Source organism: Echeneis naucrates, chromosome 2 (assembly GCF_900963305.1).
Source record: "Echeneis naucrates chromosome 2, fEcheNa1.1, whole genome shotgun sequence".
Taxonomy (NCBI): Eukaryota; Metazoa; Chordata; class Actinopteri; order Carangiformes; family Echeneidae; genus Echeneis; species Echeneis naucrates.
Window position 1 is genome coordinate 4,741,520 of NC_042512.1, and position 19,322 is coordinate 4,760,841.

Below are 19,322 nucleotides of genomic sequence, written 5' to 3' on the forward strand. Positions count from 1 at the left end.
TATCCAATGACCAGCAGGGGGCTCCAGTTGTTGACAAAAACAGTCAGGATGGCCGAGCGGTCCAAGGCGCTGTGTTCAGGTCGCAGTCTCCTCTGGAGGCGTGGGTTTGAAAGGGTCATCTCTGCAGTTGTTCTCTGAAACCGTCTGTATCTGTATCGTAGAAGAAGTAAAAACTAATGGGAAAATAACACTCAGTAACATTTATGTTTGTTGTTGTTGCGACATGGAAAGACTAACGCAACCACCAACGAGGATGGGATTCAAACCCATGTGTGCAGAGCACAACGGATTAGCAGTCCATCGCCTTAATCACTCGGCCTCCTCGTCATGTTTGATACTTGTCCTGGAGTCTCCAGGGGAGACTGCGACCTGAACGCAGCACCTTAGAACGCTCAGCCATTCTGACGACAGAAGCTGAAAAATTTGCCCATCAAAGTGAGTCCAGTCATTCCAATACACAATGACCACGATCTGATCAGATCACATGGAGGCTCAGAGTTTGCACTTGCTCAAACGTGTGGAGTGGACAAAACAGGTTGTCTACAGGTTAAGGTTTCACATTGGAACCTTCACTGTGTGAAAGGACAGATTTTCTTTCACCTCTACTGCTGTAAGGTTTTGGGACAAAGGTATCTTGCCTACACGTTCCCTGGTGGTCTAGTGGCTAGGATTCGGCGCTCTCACTGCCGCGGCCCGGGTTAGATTCCCGGTCAGGGAAAGTGTTTTTACTGAAAAATACAGATGATTGAAAAATTTAATTATTTTGAACTCTCTCGAAAAAGCTTTGGAACCTGTTGATGTTGTTAAAGCGGCCTTTTCTCAAAGCTTAGCTTGCATGCTAGCATGGCAGGGGAATTAGCTCAAATGGTAGAGTGCTGGCTTAGCATGTGAGAGGTAGTGGGATCGATGCCCACATTCTCCACAAGGCTTTAGCTCTTTGGAGATACAGCAACAAGTGAACTAAACACAGCAAGTCTTCGTTTTTTTTTTGTATGGATTCATGGCAGAGGTTACAAAATTAAGGAGGTCGAGGAGGTCAGTGGATCAGCAACAACCACAAAATTACTGTTTCTCTTGTCCAGAGATTGCAATGATAATTTTGTGGTTCATGGTGTTGATGCAGAGACAGAACTTCACAACTCTCTGACAGAGAAGCTGGATGCTGCTGTTGTGCATTTAAACTGGAAAATAGTGAGATGACACCTGTTGTGTCATTCTTTATACTTGTCTATGCAGAGCGGTGAAATGGTCCATAGAAGTCTAATATATCATCGAAGCATGTTAAAGGAACTGAGGTTCTAGTCCCAACCACTAAATTCTCATTATTAACTGAAGCTGTGCCCCGTATAAGGCTCGAACTCATGACCTTCAGATTATGAGACTGACATGCTGCCTACTGCACCAAATGTTTCAAATAACCCAAGTCGGAAAGTTCCTTATTGACAGCATTGTTGCGCTTTGCTACATCTGAGCTAAAGATACAAATAAACTAATATAAATTGGCTTTTATTTTGAAATGCTTGTGTGGTGCAACTGCTCTTGTTCTTTCTGTAGCTTAAAGCGTTAACGAGTTGAAATGCAGCAAAACATATTAAATGATAAAAGTAAAAATACAAATACAGTAAAAAATTGGATGGTCCATAGTGTAATCGTTAGCACTCTAAATCTGTCATTCATAACAGTTTTAGATTTAATTAAACAATTCAAGATTGTTGTGTGTGTGTTGTGGATGAAAAATCTGCATAAAATGGGAATATGATTGCTTGACAATCAAGGGTTAGCACTGAAAACTCTAAAGCCTGAGGCTCCCTGTGGTAGAAATGGACAGCAGTTGTTGGACTAAAGATAACTCAGCTGTTACTGAATCATCTGTACAGGCTGACTGAGTACAGCTGAGTTAGATGGAACAAACTTAAGTTTCCAAGGAGGACTCTGCTAATCATGTCTACTAAATGTTGTTTAAGAACAGTTGAGTAGAGTGCTGTGGATGTGAGATGTTGTAGTGTATGATCAATCTGATCCTCTGCATATACATGTACATCAGAGTGGTGCGGTGGCTTAGCTGGTCAAAGCGCCTGTCTTGTAAACAGGAGATCCTGGGTTCAAATCCCAGCAGTGCCTCATTCATTATGTAAGATGTTGTAGATAAACACTTACACATGGGAAGTGCACATTCTACCACTGAGCTACATCCTCTGCATGGTCTGGCAGCATTAGCTAACCAGATAGCTGCTGAGCTCCTGCAACACCGATCTGTCTGATGAAGCCTTTTGGATGAGATGAGGACATTGATGATGCTGCTGAATTTAGGTCACCTGCACTGATGTCAACAGTCAGAGCTCCATACACAATAAGAGTACTGAAGAAAAATACTTTAAACATGAGCTCTGTGTCACATTCATGCAGCTTGTGTAGAAACAGTTCATTCCATCAGAATGAACTTTCACCTGTTAAGGTAACAGTTTGGTAACAGTTGAGGAGGAAACTATCCAGGCTGGAAAATGAGAAGTCACTTCTACTGTGTGCTGTGCTGAAATAGCTCATTTGGGGGAGCGAACAAAAGGACGCACAACAGCTGCTGAAACCCAGGATTGAAACAGGGACCTTTAAATCTTTAATGTAACGCTCTCCCAAACAGGCAGGATCTCTGTGAGACACAAAAGGAGCAACATTTAGGATAATTATAGCTGGAACAGCAGGCTGTAACAGGAACTGCTCATCATGTCTCTGTGGCGCAATCGGTCAGCGCGTTCGGCTGTTAACTGAAAGGATGGTGTTTCGAGCCCACCCAGGGACGGTCTTTGTTTAATTCACTGGTATTATAGTTCACACATGGAAGAACGGAGGGTTTTTAAGTTGATGCTCAGTTATCTCCATCTAGTGGACAGATGGTAGAAGTTGATTCCTGAAAAGAGGAAGTGACTTTTCCTCAGATCAAACTGTTGAAGGAGAACGAGCAGCTTCTTCTCTTCACATATTTCCTCACTGACTCAAATAGATGCAGAATGTCATTTATCACTTTCTCCATGAATGTGTAGTTGTCACTGTGCTGCTCCTGACTCAGTGATGCTGTTGGATGCTTATAGGGCCGCCGTTCTTAAAGTGTGGGCTCCACCCCACTGGTGGGGAACAGAGACATGACAGGTGGGGCGTGACAAACTGGAGGAAATGTTCCTTTTCATTCTGATCTTTATTAAAGCCTTTCTTTATGAACAACAAAGATACATTCAAAACAGCCACACACAAACAAAGTAATCATTAACAGCCTGCATGGAGTCTAAATGAAAAGAACATCAGATGGAGACTTTTCATTTGAACATTTAAAGACAGGCATATTTCTTCAGCATTTTGTTGGGGCAGGTGGGACTTAAACACTGACCCTTGTTCAAAGTTGCAGTTTGGTGCGGGACGCCTGGTCAGCTACAGGGAGAGTTCACTTCTGTCACTCTGGTTAATGAGACATTAGAGAAAAATACACGTTCTCCCCGTCGGGGAACCGAACCCCGGTCTTCTGCGTAACAGGCGGAGATACTGTCCACTATACTAACGATGACCCCACATGTCCGAGAGACATGCGTCACCATCAAGGATCGTTACCTGTTTACATTCTGACTTCATTTTCTCACAGGTGAAGCCCCCTGGTGGTCATTAGATAGACTGCATGTGGAAGTCTCTACTTTTTAACCACCACATCCACTTGGAGATCAATGAAAGACAGGAAATGCCTTTGATCTCCAGTGACGTCACAAACTCTCGTTGTGGAGTTATTGTTGTTGATGTTGTTCTGAAAGATCTGCATTAGTGAAACATTCATTCATACACAAGGACATCACGTATATTGTTGGAATAGAAAATCTTATTTTTTCTGTGTGTGCTCCTGAGAAAGAGGCTCATGTGCTGCTTGAGGTGAATCAGAGCAGCTTCTGTCAGGAACATCTGTTTGTTGCTGACAACATCTGGATTACAGATGACACATCAGACTGATATTATCTGTGTCATGGTGTTCAGAGATTTCAGCAGCTCACATCCAACACAGAGACTCTGAGCAGGCCCACCTGGTCTTAGACCCAGACCCAGACCCAGACCTAAATCCAAACCCAGGAGACAGAGGTTGAGTGAGTCAGTGAGGAAGAAGCTGCTCGTTCTCCTTCAACAGTTTGATCTGAGGAAAAGTCACTTCCTCTTTTCAGGAATCAACTTCTACCATCTGTCCACTAGATGGAGATAACTGAGCATCAACTGAGAACTGAGTTCTTCATCATCTGGAAACAGACAGCATTGTTTTCTTCAGCTGGAGCTCTTTGTTCAAATCTACATTGAGATTCAGAGCCAAATGTTTTTCCTTTCCTGGATTTACTTCATCATTTCAGTCACTCTGTGGATTCAGCTGACAAATGCAAAATTTAAACGATGACGTGTGGAAACAAAACTTTATTGATTCAGTCTGGTCAGCAGAATATAACCTGATGAAATCAGCAACATTAAACTGATGTTTCTACATGAATGCATCACTGATTCTAAAACCATAAACTGAACATGAACACTCTGTACACTCAGCGTTACACACATGAAGACAACATCATGTGTTTAAGGTGATGTTGAGCTGAACAGGACTTGTATTGAACACACAGAGGGAGTGCACCGTTCCTGGAGATACTGCAATACCAGGTCGATGCGTGGAGTGGACGGAGCAAGCCCCTATTCCATCTCCCTGTTCCAAAAATCTATTTAATATATGGTCCCCGGGTAGGAGACGTGTCAGATATTAAACTGATAAGAACAGATACTACACTTAATCTTAGCCAAAAGGCCGAGAAGCGATACCGCTCAGCTGTCGGAGGTAACGGAGTGTTTCTCCGCACCGACCCGCTCAGTGAGGGGTCAGAGTCGGCTTCAGTAACAACATCACTCCGAGAGAGAGACACAAACAGAAGACATGAAGAAACGAAGGAGGGATCAGAGAACAACCACAGACATGTTATTTTCACAAAGTTACGTTGTAGAGCAAAGAAAACGTCTCTTCTTGGTCACCTGTAAAACTTCATATCTATGTCAATGTACCAGCTGAATATTATTGTGAAAACATCAGTTTGTCCTCTCATGTGATTGGCCTCATGGTGTGTCCATCAAAATAACCCCCCTGTCTGCACGGATTCTCTGAAGATTCGGCTCTCCTCGACTGGACTCGGCTTTTTTCGACCGAAGAGAGAAGAATGAAATGAAACTTTGACATCCACAGAATAAAACCACAAATGACTGAACACCCACATATTTAAAATAGCATTCAAAGCCGTTTTAACCAGAATTACTGCCATCATTTTATCTTAACATAAAATCCGTTATGTCCGTTTAACGCTAACATACAATAGAAAACGCAATAGACCGGCTAACGGGATTAGCATCAGTACCGCGATCATTTTAAAGCGTCAGTGAACTTATTTCATCTCAAACATGGCAGTAATACTTCGGGGAGAGCCGATACCAAAATAACATGGGACAAATATAACACTCCTAATCGGATAAATGTAGACGCATCAAATGACGTCACACTTCCACGAAGTTATTGCCGGAAAATTGTTTTTGAGACCGAAAAGTAAATTTGTCTGAGCTGTGAACCTTTAGATTTAAACATTGTGATGATCATTTCCTGTGTCATATCTGTAATGATATAATAGGTGATTTTGTTTTCTAACACATCCTGAAGTTTCAAATTAAGTTTTGCGGTTTCGGAGAAAATCTGGCGTAAATGTTGGTCCCTGTCTGGAGGAGAGTAATGCAGCCGCACTCTGCGAGTTAACAGCTTATCAAAACACAACAATTCTGTATTGTTATGACAGACAAAAGTCTCAAGAGAACAACACAGAGAGGGCTGGTTCCGAACACTAACTGGTTTATGTGCAGTCGTTTAAAAATTGGTAATCATGTAAAAACAAGATGATTCACATTGACGCTGATACTTTTGACATTTTTGATGCAAATAAAATAATTTAAGTGTATTTTATATTTGAAATTGTGAATTGTGAAAAACTGTAATTGTAAAAAAAAAAAAAAAAAAAAAAGATGACAAAAATGGAAGCAATTCCAGTTCACAATTTGATTGTGTTACTTTTTCGGGCGGAAAGACACACTTTAAGAACGGCGGCCCGAAAAGCATTCAACAGCATCACTGAGTCACAAGCAGCACAGTGAAAATTGTACACATTAATGGAGAAAGTGACATTCTGCATGTTTTTCTGATAATCAATGCTGATGAAGTCAAATTCATGTCTCATGACGAGGTATCTAGTGTGTTAGAGTAGCAGAGGATGGTTTCGATCCATCGACCTCTGGGTTATGGGCCCAGCACGCTTCCGCTGCGCCACTCTGCTCACAGCTAGGTGTGCTTGCAGTCTCTTCTGGATCTGTGGGTTATATATGATTAAAAGAAAAGAAAAATCTTCTTTAATACGTTTGTCCTTTTCTGTTTGATCCCCAACAGTGTTTATCAGTTTAACATATAGAAAACCTAAAGTTGGATTTGATTCCATAACAGCAGGACAAAGTGTGTCATGAATCTTCTGGATTCTACAGACTGAGTTCATGTTCTGATAGATTTATTTTACAGCTGTAGTAACAATAAATCTCCAGCAGGTGGAAGTATTGCTGCTCAGATGTCATGTACACTGTTGGACACACAATACTCACAGAGGACTTTATTGTGCTGCAGTGAGATGTATAAAAAGCTCCAGTTCTACAGTCAGAAGATGTCCAGTCTGAAGGTGGATGAGTTCTGACTGCAGAAGAAAGTTTCAGAGCGTCTTCTGGCTGATTATTGATCTGTGATCAGGTTATGAGCTATAAACACTGATCATCTTCATTACAAACCAATTCCAAACAATATGTAAACTCCATGTCTGAATAGAGGTGGATGTGTGCACGTGTGTTAAAATCAGAGAGAATTTACACTCATTCAACTCAAATCCAGGAACATCCCAAACATGACTATTAGTCCTGTCTGAGAGTTTCCTCCACTGACAGCAAACATACTGTATATCCATACTGATCACTGTGATCAGGTTTGAATCATCTCTGTGAGAATCCCACATGAAGCTGTCAGTCCTGCTGGATACACACACATCCCACTGAACACATTTTACCTCACTATCATATGAAGAAATATCACAAACCAGATGAACTTCTCAATGTGATGATCAGAGAGCCTTTAGATTTCATCATCATATGATAGAAACATCCAAACAGCTCCATCTGCTGGTTCTGCTCTGTTTTATGAATGTGTCCCAAACTGCACACACACTAAATTACACAATAATGCTCTAACGAAGATGATCAGAATCACAAACAGCTGTTTGGTGTCTAATCTTCTAACAGTTCAGGAGCTGTAAAGTGAGAATGAATAATTTTCTGGATCTTTCCGTCCTACATGGTAAATAGATGAACAGTCCACCGCTGTGGTTTCTCTGATCCACTATGATGGTATGAAGTGGACGGTCCGAGTATTTTAGGATGCTCTCTGCCTTCCTCTGTGTGGATCACTACGCAAACCAATTCCTATGTAAAAATCGCTGTTTTGTGAAGTGTCAGTACAAACGTAGAAAATAGGACGTTGACTTGCTGTATAATGTCTCTTGTTGATTCATGGTCACACAGCCGATAGGCGGACGAGCCGACTTCCGGTCCTCTGAAGTGGAGAGAAGTAGATACTGAGGAGACAGAACTTCACAACTCTGACAGAGAAGCTGCTGTTGTGTCTTTAAACTGGAAAAGTGAGATAACACCTGCTATGTGATTCTTTATACTTGTCTATGTCATAGAAGTCATGTAAACCAGAGAGTGTTGAAGGAACTGAGGTTCTCCTAACTCCTCATTATTAACTAAAGCTGTGCCCCGTGTGAGGCTCCAACTCACGACCTTCAGATTATGAGACTGACGCGCTGCCTACTGCGCCAACGAGGCCTGAATGACTGAGAGACCTCAGACCTGTCAGGAGCACCCCGCACAACACGGGCTGAACCAGCCACACACCGGGCAGGCCGGCATGATGCACAGCACAGAAGTGCAAAGCTCTGGAATAAATCCTATTTTAGCCACTCTCCCTTTTTTCAGAGGCTGTTTGAATCAACACATGATGATTAACACACATCCATGTTAAAAATGACAATCTTTTCTCTTTTTGATTCCCCATTCTTCATTGACACATCTCTCTGCACAGCTACAATTACTGTTTCAATCAGACTGTATTAGCTGTTTATTGGTTTGCTGGCTGTTTGCTGCACTGTTAAAAAGGAGGCTTGACTATTTTTTTTACAAAGTGAAAACATAAACCCCCCCCGAAAACATTTTGCATTTTGAAGTATTCCTTTCTCGAAGGGTGACCTGACTTTGAGATTAATGCTTTAAAATGCAGGAACTGGATGTTTAAAAGGAAACTTTTTTACAAATGAACAGCGAGCTTACTTTGGTGATTAATGTTTGATATAACAGCACCTGACTGGATCATCTAACTTCCTCTACTGAAGTCCCATTAAAAGGACACAGCAGTCTCTCTGCACAGTCTTCATGTCTCCCTTTGGAGCAGCCTGAAGTTTTGTGGAAGAGGTAAACCAACAAAAACAGCAGAGTACAGCTGTGGACTGAAACAGGCTGAATGATAAAGGTTGTGTATGTCAGCTGCTTCCTTGTTGCTAAAGTCACGTGTCCCCCGGCCCCTCCCCTCTGTGTTCTGTCCCAGTGGGCGTGTCCTCTCTCCTAATGAGGCACACCTGTCCTGCATTTCCCGCCAATCAGCCCACATAGATTCCCTCCTCGGACTTCTCTTCGCTGCCGGAGTGTCCTGCCTCTTCTTGTTGTTCCCGCTGCTCTCGTTCACTATTTTTATTTGTTTTTATTATTATTATTATTATTATTATTATTATTATTATTATTATTATTATTATTATTATTGTTATTCTTATTATCCGTCCAGGTTCTCCGGTGTCTCTCAGTCAGCCTCTCTCGGTTCCCTGTTTGTTCAGTCTCGCCTTTTGTTTTCTCTCTCTGTTGTTACTTTGTTAGTTTTTCAGAAAGTCGAGCTCAGTCTGTGTTTCCTCTTTTTGTTGGACTTTTGTATCCCTACCGGACTATTTCTGTTGGACTCTAACTGCAGATAAAGACTCGGTTTTGCCGGCTCTGTTTCTCCATCTCCACCTCGCTGACTAACAGCAGCAGTACAACAACAAACCAAAAACAGGTTGGAGCGGTTTTAATGTTTCATACTTTGGACTCTGAAGTTATGAGGATGTGACTTTTCCTCAGATCAAACAGACACCAGGACTGATGAGGGAGAACAAGCAGCTTCTTCTCTTCACATGAAGCTGGAAAGTGTCAGAAAGTCTCCCTGAAGTGAGTTCAGCAGGTGAGAATCTGTAAATGTGTGAACAGGATCACTGTGATCACATTGTGTTGTTTCACTGTTTGACTGGACGGAGAACTTTTCTGGATGCTGATTGGCTGCTTTCAGATGTGTACAAATAATAGTTTCTCTTGGAGTGAAAGGATGATTTGAAGAAAAGTTGTATTAATGGCCATTAAACAAATCAACAGAGCACTGATCTTCACTGTGAGTCTGCCTGCATTTGTCGTCATACTTTGACACCACAGTTGTGCCAACTGACAGTTTAATGGCAGAACTGGTCTGACAGCTCAGATAATGACTGAGGCGTTGTCTTTTGATTTATTTATTTTTTTAAGATCAACATCAATAATTATCACTGACACAGACAGAGTTGTCTGCACTGAAACTGTTTATTTCTCAAACACAGTATAGTAAAAGGCATAGTAAAATAGGTGAATTAATTTATTTTACCAAGTTTTTTTTCTGTAAATAAAACAGTTGTGCTGAATTCGAGAACAAATACAAATTTTGTGATTAAATGTAACACACTTGACTATAAATCAATAACCAAATGTAGAGCTGCCGTCACAGATAAAGATGGTTTGCCTTAGTAATTATTTCTTCCATGTTAATGAGCCAGGAGAGAACTAATGTCCTGTGATGGGTTAGTTGGAGAGAATCAGATCAGACAGCTCTGTAAATATCTAATGACCATGATTACTGAGATCAGACTGTAACTAAGACAATGACTCCACTTGGTGTAAGTCTGATTGTAATGAAGTCTACGGGAAAATAACTACACTTAATTAGTAGCAGCTACCTCTCGGGATTATTTACTGACTTCCAGACTTTATGGTTCTTTCAGGTGTCAACAATAGCAAACATTAAATGGGAAACAGAACTGGGAATTGTTATCTCCTGAAAATTGGACAGATATTAATCCAAAAATGACCACCACAGCTTCACAACAATGGAATTTTTTTTTTTAAGACCAAATCAAAACTCCAAATTTTTAATTTAAACTTTTTTTTTTACATTTAAAATATACCTGTCACAGATGACTTTGATTGTGATGACTTAAAAATGTTTTAACATAATTTCTTTTGTGTGTTCTCAGGGATAGGCAGAAATGTGAAGACAACCCCTGATTATTACCAATTATTACTTATCTGTCAATATTTTATCTGTAATTAGTAGAGAACAGTTTCTTCACTTAATTCTTGTTCTAATATAAAGTAAAATTCACTGATTAAAGTAAAGAAATTTCAAATTTAAATTCAGATTAAATTTTTTTTAAGTTGCTTAAATAATCACAAATAAGACATCTAAGTGAAAACCTATTTTGTTTTTTAACAACTTTAATGATGAAGTTGATTTCCTTGAACTGGTGTGCTGTGTTACAGTTGAGCCATGACAGAACAAACTTTGGATGAACTTCACTGAAAGAATTCAGCTCTTACTGTTAATTATACACAATGAGTATTCCCAGATGAAGCCATCAAAGGTTTAAGGCAGCACACCTTGAAACCTGACATGAATTAAATCAAAGCACCATCACTACATCCTACAGTCAGATACCACCATCTAGTGGACAGAAAGAAGCACCATCAGATCTGAGATACATTTCTCTGAAACTTCCTAATTACTGACAGATCAGACTGATCCATATGATGTTGTGGAGGCACACTATTTAAATAATGTGTCAAAGAAACAAATGTTTAAGGTGCATCCTAAACATCAGATGAGAGAACCACCTCCTCTGGTCTGGGGTTTCCTGACACCGGTCAGACTGGTTTAGTTGTAAAAAATTTTTTTTCCCTTGGCTTCTGAAGGAATTTTTTGGCCCTCAAATTTATTTTATTAAATTAAAAAGTAAACGGTGATCTGAGTTTGTTTGAAATAAAGTGCTAATGCCAATGTATAACATTGCAGATTGGAATTGACATGAATCAGGAATGTTCTTTGTTTATAAGAGAATCTGACTGAAATCAACACAGAGAGAGAAAAGTCAGTTTGTTGTTGGAAGTTAAAGGCTGAAGTTAATGACAATTAGTTAATGTTTTCCTGTTAATCAGTGCTGCTGAAAATCTTGTTTCACACCTTTGTCCTTTTCTCTTTGATACCCAACAGTGCTCATCAGTTTAATATATAGAAAACCTGAAGTTGGATTTGATTCCATAACAGCAGGACAAAGTGTGTCATTAATCTTCTGGATTCTACAGACTGAGTTCATGTTCTGATAGATTTATTTTACAGCTGTAGTAACAATAAATCTCCAGCAGGTGGAAGTATTGCTGCTCAGATGTCATGTACACTGTGGGACACACAATACTCACAGAGGACTTTATTGTGCTGCAGTGAGATGTATAAAAAGCTCCAGTTCTACAGTCAGAAGATGTCCAGTCTGAAGGTGGATGAGTTCTGACTGCAGAAGAAAGTTTCAGAGCGTCTTCCAATGGCTGATTATTGATCAGTGATCAGGTTATGAGCAATAAACACTGATTATCTTCAGGTTGGTACAACAATCAATCAAATATGCTGCTTTCTGAACAAGTGTTGACAAAAAATGCTGTTTGACATTCACATTAGAATTCCAAACAATATGTAAACTCCATGTCTGAATAGAGGTGGATGTGTGAACGTGTGTTAAAATCAGAGAGAATTTACACTCTTTCAACTCAAATCCAGGAACATCAGTAGTGACAGTATTGACGATGTATTTGTCCTGTGATGTAAATCCCATTGTTGTGTTTGTGTGAAGGTGGAGGCTCAGCTATGAATCAGTGTGAGGACAGAGAGGAGGGAGCCCCTCCCTCTAAAACCACTCTGTGTGGGGAACATGAGAGTCAGACCAAAGCTCAGAGGTGAGATGAGGATCTCTAACTGTCCATCTGTCAGAGCTCAGCACTCAGATCACTGCTCCATCATTATTCACTCTCACTGTCACTTACATTTTTTACTGCTGAACTTTTTCTGCTGCTTTTTTATTTGTCATTGTTTTCACAGGGAGCTCAAACAACATTTGAAGATATTATTGAGAGTAATAATGATAATCATACTTTTTTTTTTCTTTTTTTCTTTCTTTCTTTCTTCCCCCCCCCCCCCTCTCTCTCTCTTTTGGCTTTTCCCTATTTGGGGTCACCACAGCAAGTCAGCTCTGTCACTTGCGTGATGAATTTGGCCACAATTTTTACACCTGATGTCTTTCCTGCCCCAACCCTCCCCATTTATCTGGGATTTGAACATGGGGTCTCTGCATGAAAAGCATGCAGCTCTACAACTGAGCTAGATCCCCAGGCTGATAATGATGATGATAATAATCTTTATTTGTCTTGGCCTTCTCAAATCAGGCAACAAAATGCTTCATATAAGTTAATGGAAAATATCCAAATAGTCTATGTAATATGTAAATTTAAGTAAAATTAAACCCCACAATAAAATATTCTGGATCAAAAATGAAAATTTAACTCAGTTTCTTGGTTGTTGATTATTTTAATGTCAACTTGGTTTCCACTAGTAACCAGAAGTCAAGACCAGATTCTCCTGAACTGACCTGTGTGTCCATGAAGAGTGATCGGTCTATGAATCCTCCTGTTGCATTTAAGGGAGGACAACAGTCTGCTGTATCCGGAAGTGTTTCCATGAAGAGTGATCGGTCAATGATTCAATCTAATACGTTTAAGGGAGGACAACAGTCTGCTGTATCCAGAAGTGTTTCCATGAAGAGTGATCGGTCTATGATTCAATCTAATACGTTTAAGGGAGGACAACAGTCTGCTGTATCCAGCTGTGTGTCCATGAAGAGTGATCAGTCTATGGATGACTTTATCAAAGAAAAAAGGTAAAAGCTGATCATTTGTTGTTGTCTGACTCATTAAAGGTATCAAAGCTTGTCTATCAGTTTCTCTGCTGTTCATAGAAAACTCCTGGAACAAACTGTGTGTTTGTGTCTTTTCTCCTCAGAGTTCAGTCTGACAAACATCATCACACAGACCTGGACTCCATATTTATGGTGTGTAAATGTTCATCCAGTGACTACAACAGACACCAACAAAGACTTGAGTTTGAAGCTGCACTCTTTAGACCAGTAGAGCTTTACTCTGTGACAGACAGGAGTTTGTAGTAGCACTTTCGGAGCAAATTAGATGACACGTCAGTGGGAGCCTGATCTCTGATGCGTGTCCAGTATATGAAAAGAAGCGTTGCTCTCATCAATTAATTATTTTATTCCATACAGCTCTTTACAACAAACTCTATACATTAACTCACGATCAAGAGATGTGGCGTGACGCTCCCTGCTGACTATGAACCACAACTGCAATCAGTGCCAAAACTATTTCACCTGCGTTTGTTCTCTGACTGTGCCCACCCTACCTTGAATTAGGATTTTTAAATCTGATTTAAGATTATAAGGCAAAGTTGAACACTGAAAACAAGAAGTTAACTCTTAAAAGAAGATAAATATTAAGCACTCATGAATGTATTTTTTTTTTTTTTTATCTTGGAAAAAACTAATAATTTGCTGTGTAGTTGTTTTCCTCATGATTTTCAACTGTGACTTAATAACAAAGACCAAAGTTAATCAGATTCAGTCCTGGACCTCCATGGACTCTTGGAGTTTAGTGAAGTCAGCAGGTCTGGATCTTTCTGTGTAGCTCTGGAAAGAGACGTGGCAGCAGATGATACAGCAGCAGCTAAAGTTGAACTCTGCTGACTGATGATCTGATGCTTTGATCCATCAATTTATACTGAGAGTGAACTCTACACAGGATGTTATTGTGTTCCAGCTGCTGGAGGAGAACATCGTCTGTTTTGTGAAGAACGAGCTGAAGAAAATCAAAATGAGTCTGAGTCCAGATTACCCACAATTCATGAAGAATGAGAATGATGAGGTGGAGGAAGAGCAGAGGAGGAGCAGAGAGGCATTTCTGAAGATCACAGTGAACTTCCTGAGGAGGATGAAGCAGGAGGAGCTGGCTGACTGTCTGCAGAGCAGTAAGAGGATTTAACTTGATGGATCAATTAGACATTTACTAAAGTCTGAGGAGGCGGAGAGAAATATGATCATATTCGTATTCCTTATGAGAAGAATACATAACCCTAGTAGTTAAAGTTTTTAATCTTTTTTTTTTTTTTTGTTCTTTGTTTATTTAGAAAGTCGTGCTCGAGTTTGTCAGCGTAAACTCAAATCTGCCCTAAAGAAGAAGTTCCAGTGTGTGTCTGAGGGGATCTCTAAAGCAGGAAACCCAACCCTTCTGAATCAGATCTACACAGAGCTCTACATCACAGAGGGAGGGACTGGAGAGGTCAATGAGGAACATGAGGTCAGACAGATTGAAACAGCATCCAGGAAACAGGACAGAGCAGAAACAAGCATCAGACAAGAAGACATCTTTAAACCCCCACCTGGAAGAGACCAACCAATCAGAACAGTGATGACAAAGGGAGTGGCTGGCATTGGGAAAACTGTCTTAACACAGAAGTTCACTCTGGACTGGGCTGAAGACAAAGCCAACCAGGACATAGAGTTCACATTCCCCTTCACCTTCAGAGAGCTGAATGTGCTGAAAGAGAAGAAGTTCAGCTTGGTGGAACTTGTTCATCTCTTCTTCACTGAAACCAAAGAAGCAGGAATCTGCAGCTTTGATCACTTCCAGGTTGTGTTCATCTTTGACGGCCTGGATGAGTGTCGACTTCCTCTGGACTTCCACAACACTGAGGTCCTGACTGATCCTACAGAGTCCACCTCAGTGGACGTGCTGCTGACAAACCTCATCAGGGGGAAACTGCTTCCCTCTGCTCGCCTCTGGATAACCACACGACCTGCAGCAGCCAGTCAGATCCCTCCTCAGTGTGTTGACATGGTGACAGAGGTCAGAGGGTTCAATGACCCCCAGAAGGAGGAGTACTTCAGGAAGAGGTTCAGACATGAGGAGCAGGCCAGCAGGATCATCTCCCACATCAAGACCTCACGAAGCCTCCACATCATGTGCCACATCCCAGTCTTCTGCTGGATCACTGCTACAGTTCTGGAGGAGGTGTTGAAGACCAGAGAGGGAGGAGAGCTGCCCAAGACCCTGACTGAGATGTACATCCACTTCCTGGTGGTTCAGTCCAAACTGAAGGAGGTCAAGTACGATGGAGGAGCTGAGTCAGATCCACACTGGAGTCCAGAGACCAGGAAGATGATTGAGTCTCTGGGAAAAGTGGCTTTTGAGCAGCTGCAGAAAGGAAACCTGATCTTCTATGAATCAGACCTGACAGAGTGTGGCATCGATATCAGAGCAGCATCAGTTTACTCAGGAGTGTTGACACAGATCTTCAAAGAGGAGACAGGGCTGTACCAGGACAAGGTCTTCTGCTTCGTCCATCTGAGTGTTCAGGAGTTTCTGGCTGCTCTTCATGTCCATCTGACCTTCATCAATTCTGGAGTCAATCTGATGTCAGAAAAACAAACAATTCGAAGGTTTAAATTAATAATGGGTGGATCTAAAACAACACGTTTCTACCAGAGTGCTGTGAATGAGGCCTTACAGAGTCCACATGGACACCTGGACTTGTTCCTCCGGTTCCTTCTGGGTCTTTCACTGCAGACCAACCAAACTCTCCTACGAGGCCTGGTGACACAGACAGGAAGTAGCTCAGAGACCAATCAGAAAACAGTCCAGTACGTCAAAACAAAGATCAGTGAGAATCTGTCTCCAGAGAAAAGTATCAACCTGTTTCACTGTCTGAATGAACTGAATGATGGTTCTCTGGTGGAGGAGATCCAACAGTCCCTGAGATCAGGACGTCTCTCCACAGATAAACTGTCTCCTGCTCAATGGTCAGCTCTGGTCTTCATCTTACTGTCATCAGAAAAAGATCTGGACGTGTTTGACCTGAAGAAATACTCTGCTTCAGAGGAGGCTCTTCTGAGGCTGCTGCCAGTGATCAAAGCCTCCAACAAAGTTCTGTATGTGCAAATAAATCCAAACAGATTAACAATATCTTTTTTTTTTTTAGTTGAGACTCAGAAAGACATTTCTTTAATCACTTTATCTTGTTTTTCTAATTCTTCTTCAGACTGAGTAGCTGTAACCTCTCAGACAGAAGCTGTGAAGCTCTGTCCTCAGTCCTCAGCTCCCAGTCCTCTAGTCTGAGAGATCTGGACCTGAGTAACAACAACCTGCAGGATTCAGGAGTGAAGCTGCTGTCTGCTGGACTGGAGAGTCCACACTGTGAGCTGGAAACTCTCAGGTCAGAAATCATGTTTGTGTCATAATATAATATATCTTATTGTTTGTGTTTGTTTGTGTGTGTGTGTGTGTGTGTGTGTGTAATTTCATGAATTCTACTTTCTAAACCTTCAGCTCTGAACAGATGATGAAACATTGAACACTTTCAAGCAGGAACTTTGTCTCCTAAAGTCACATCTTTTATTCTTTACTCAGGTTGTGGGGCTGCAGTTTGTCAGAGATCAGCTGTTCTTCTCTGGTCTTAGCTCTGAAGTCCAACCCCTCCCATCTCAGAGAACTGGACCTGAGTCTGAACAACCTGAAGGATTCAGGACTGAAGGATCTGTGTGGTTTTCTGAAGAGTCCTCACTGTAGACTGGAGACTCTGAGGTCAGACTCATGTTTTATTTCTGCTCTCAGATTAATATGATGTTACAGTTGTGGTGACTCTGACCTGCAGACAGGTTTATATTTATGAGGGAAAATCCTCTTCAGGTTTTTAAATTTAAACTGTTAAATGGTTAAAATTAACTTTTGAAAACGAATTATTAATTTGAAAATGACATTTTAATTTCACACAGTTTATACATCAATGTATTTTTGAAAAGGAACATCATATAGTAATGTGTATTTGTATATTAATATGCTGATTCAGTCTATGGTTCATTTCATTTATTCACGTGCCATTTCATTAAATGTCCCACCCACATGTGTTGCTGTAAAAACATAAACTCTCATACCTGCATATAAACAAACACATACATTATACTTTTCTCAAGTCATAATGGTACATTTTAAAAAAAACAATTAACCAAAAGAAAATATTTTGCTATCTTTTCCAAACCTCAAAACTCTTTCAAGCCGGAATTTTGTCTCGCATCTTTTACTCTTTACTCAGGTTGAGGAACTGCAGGTTGTCAGAGATCAGCTGTTCTTCTCTGGTCTCAGCTCTGAAGTCCAACCCCTCCCATCTCAGAGAACTGGACCTGAGTCAGAACAACCTGGAGTATTCAGACCTGAAGGAACTGTCTGATCTTGTGAAGAGTCCAGACTTCAGACTGGAGACTCTGAGGTCAGTAGAGTTGGACTCAGTTCATGTTCCTTTCAATAATGTTGTTTAAATCCAGTATCAGAGCAAAGACTCAGTGTTTCCTGTGAACCTTCAAACTCCTCAATGAAGGTGTGAGAGGAGAACAGAAACAGATTTCAGAATTAGACAGAAAGACAGAGAGAAAACAGTCAGCCAATCAGATCAGTCAGAGGACTGTTGTGATCATGTGACCATCAAATGAAGCAGATTCCAGCTGAAGAACTCAGAGATGTTCAGATTCTGGTCCTCGTCCATCAAACTGTCAGATCTGAGCTGAGACTGTTTGTTCTCTGATCAGGTTCATCTGTCACAGCTCTGAGATCAGTCTGACTGAAAGCTGCACATCACTGATCTTCTTTCATCACACTGTCACCATGTGGTCTTTCTGCAGACCAGAATCTGTCTGTCTGTCTGTCTGTCTGTCTGTCTGTCAGAGTATCTCTGTTTAAATGGACCTTCAGTAAATCATCAGTAAAGTGATGAACCTTCATGACTCAGCTCTTTTTCTCCAATGTGCTGAGTCAGCAGACTTGAGGTCTGTGAGTTTCCAGCTCAGTGTGTTCACTCCAACACGTTAACATGAGCTGAGAGGAAGCAGCTGCTGCACATCTGGACTGAACAGGACTGAAGTCCCTGCAGGTCTTTATGCTGAATCTGCATCACTGACTGACAGCTGATGGACAGAGTCAGGAAACACTGATGGATCTGCTCTCTTCTTCTCTACACAGCTGGAAGTGGTGGCAGTGAAGAGGAAGTTGTGTGTTGATGGAGGATCAGCTGCTTCCTGATGATCCAGATGTTGCAGCAGCAGCTTGTCCAGACTCTGGACCATGTTCCTGGGAGGTGGAGAGGAGAGCTTCATCCAGCAGAGACTGACAGAGGAATCAGAACTGGTCTGAGAACAGAGTCCAGTCCACCATGATCCCAGAGACTCCTCAAGTCCTCCTCTCCTCTCAGCCAGCTCCTCCAAACTCCACCTGGGGTTTAGGTTCAGCTTCTTCTGGACCCTTTGGGTTGCTTTGGGGACATTTCTACAAGCATTACTCTATAAAAGATGTAATTTTCTTGTGAAACATGTGACTGTGAGTCAGCACGGATTAAGCTTTTAAAGCTTTTAAATTGGCTTTTAAATTGAAGGGAACTTCATAAAATGTGAATGGTCTTTTTTTTGTTTTTTGTTTTTGATTTTCTCAAATAATTCTTATTTTTAACATGTTGCAAAAAATTTCTTATTTAAATAAATAACAGGATGCTGAAAGGGCTGAACTCAGAGGACACTGCAGCAGTTTATCTTTTGAAAGCACTAAATGTACTAAATAACCTTTGTGCGACAAACAAAGTCCTGCTTTAATCTGAGTGTGTCTGTCTGTCTGGATTGTGATCTGGTCCAGGTGGGGGATATTGTCTTATTTATTTTTATATTTTAATGTGTGAAGCACTTCGTGCAACATTGTAAATTGTTTGAAAAGTGCTTTATAAATAAAGTTTAAAAGATTGATATAATACAGTCCCATAATTTACTGCCGGAGTCGTGCAGCAGACTCTCAGCTCAGTGTGTGAATGTGCTGCTGCTGAACTGGGACTCATGAGTTCCACTCTGAACCAATGAGTCATGAATCATGAGTCTGACTGTGAACCAGTCTAC

General features: G+C 41.0%; 4 non-coding genes across 4 annotated transcripts; 2 read left to right on the forward strand and 2 right to left on the reverse strand.

Annotated features, from left to right (window-relative positions):
* The first annotated feature begins 646 nt into the window (after positions 1-646).
* Positions 647-718, forward strand: trnae-cuc (transfer RNA glutamic acid (anticodon CUC)). Its single transcript has one exon. It is a non-coding gene; the product is annotated as a tRNA-Glu (tRNA).
* A 1,329-nt stretch (positions 719-2,047) lies between these two features.
* trnat-ugu (transfer RNA threonine (anticodon UGU)) lies at positions 2,048-2,121 on the forward strand. The gene has a single exon. It is a non-coding gene; the product is annotated as a tRNA-Thr (tRNA).
* A 2,510-nt stretch (positions 2,122-4,631) lies between these two features.
* LOC115058108 (U2 spliceosomal RNA) lies at positions 4,632-4,822 on the reverse strand. The gene has a single exon (XR_003842026.1). It is a non-coding gene; the product is annotated as a U2 spliceosomal RNA (small nuclear RNA).
* A 1,474-nt stretch (positions 4,823-6,296) lies between these two features.
* trnam-cau (transfer RNA methionine (anticodon CAU)) lies at positions 6,297-6,368 on the reverse strand. Its single transcript has one exon. It is a non-coding gene; the product is annotated as a tRNA-Met (tRNA).
* Between the last annotated feature and the right edge of the window lie 12,954 nt (positions 6,369-19,322).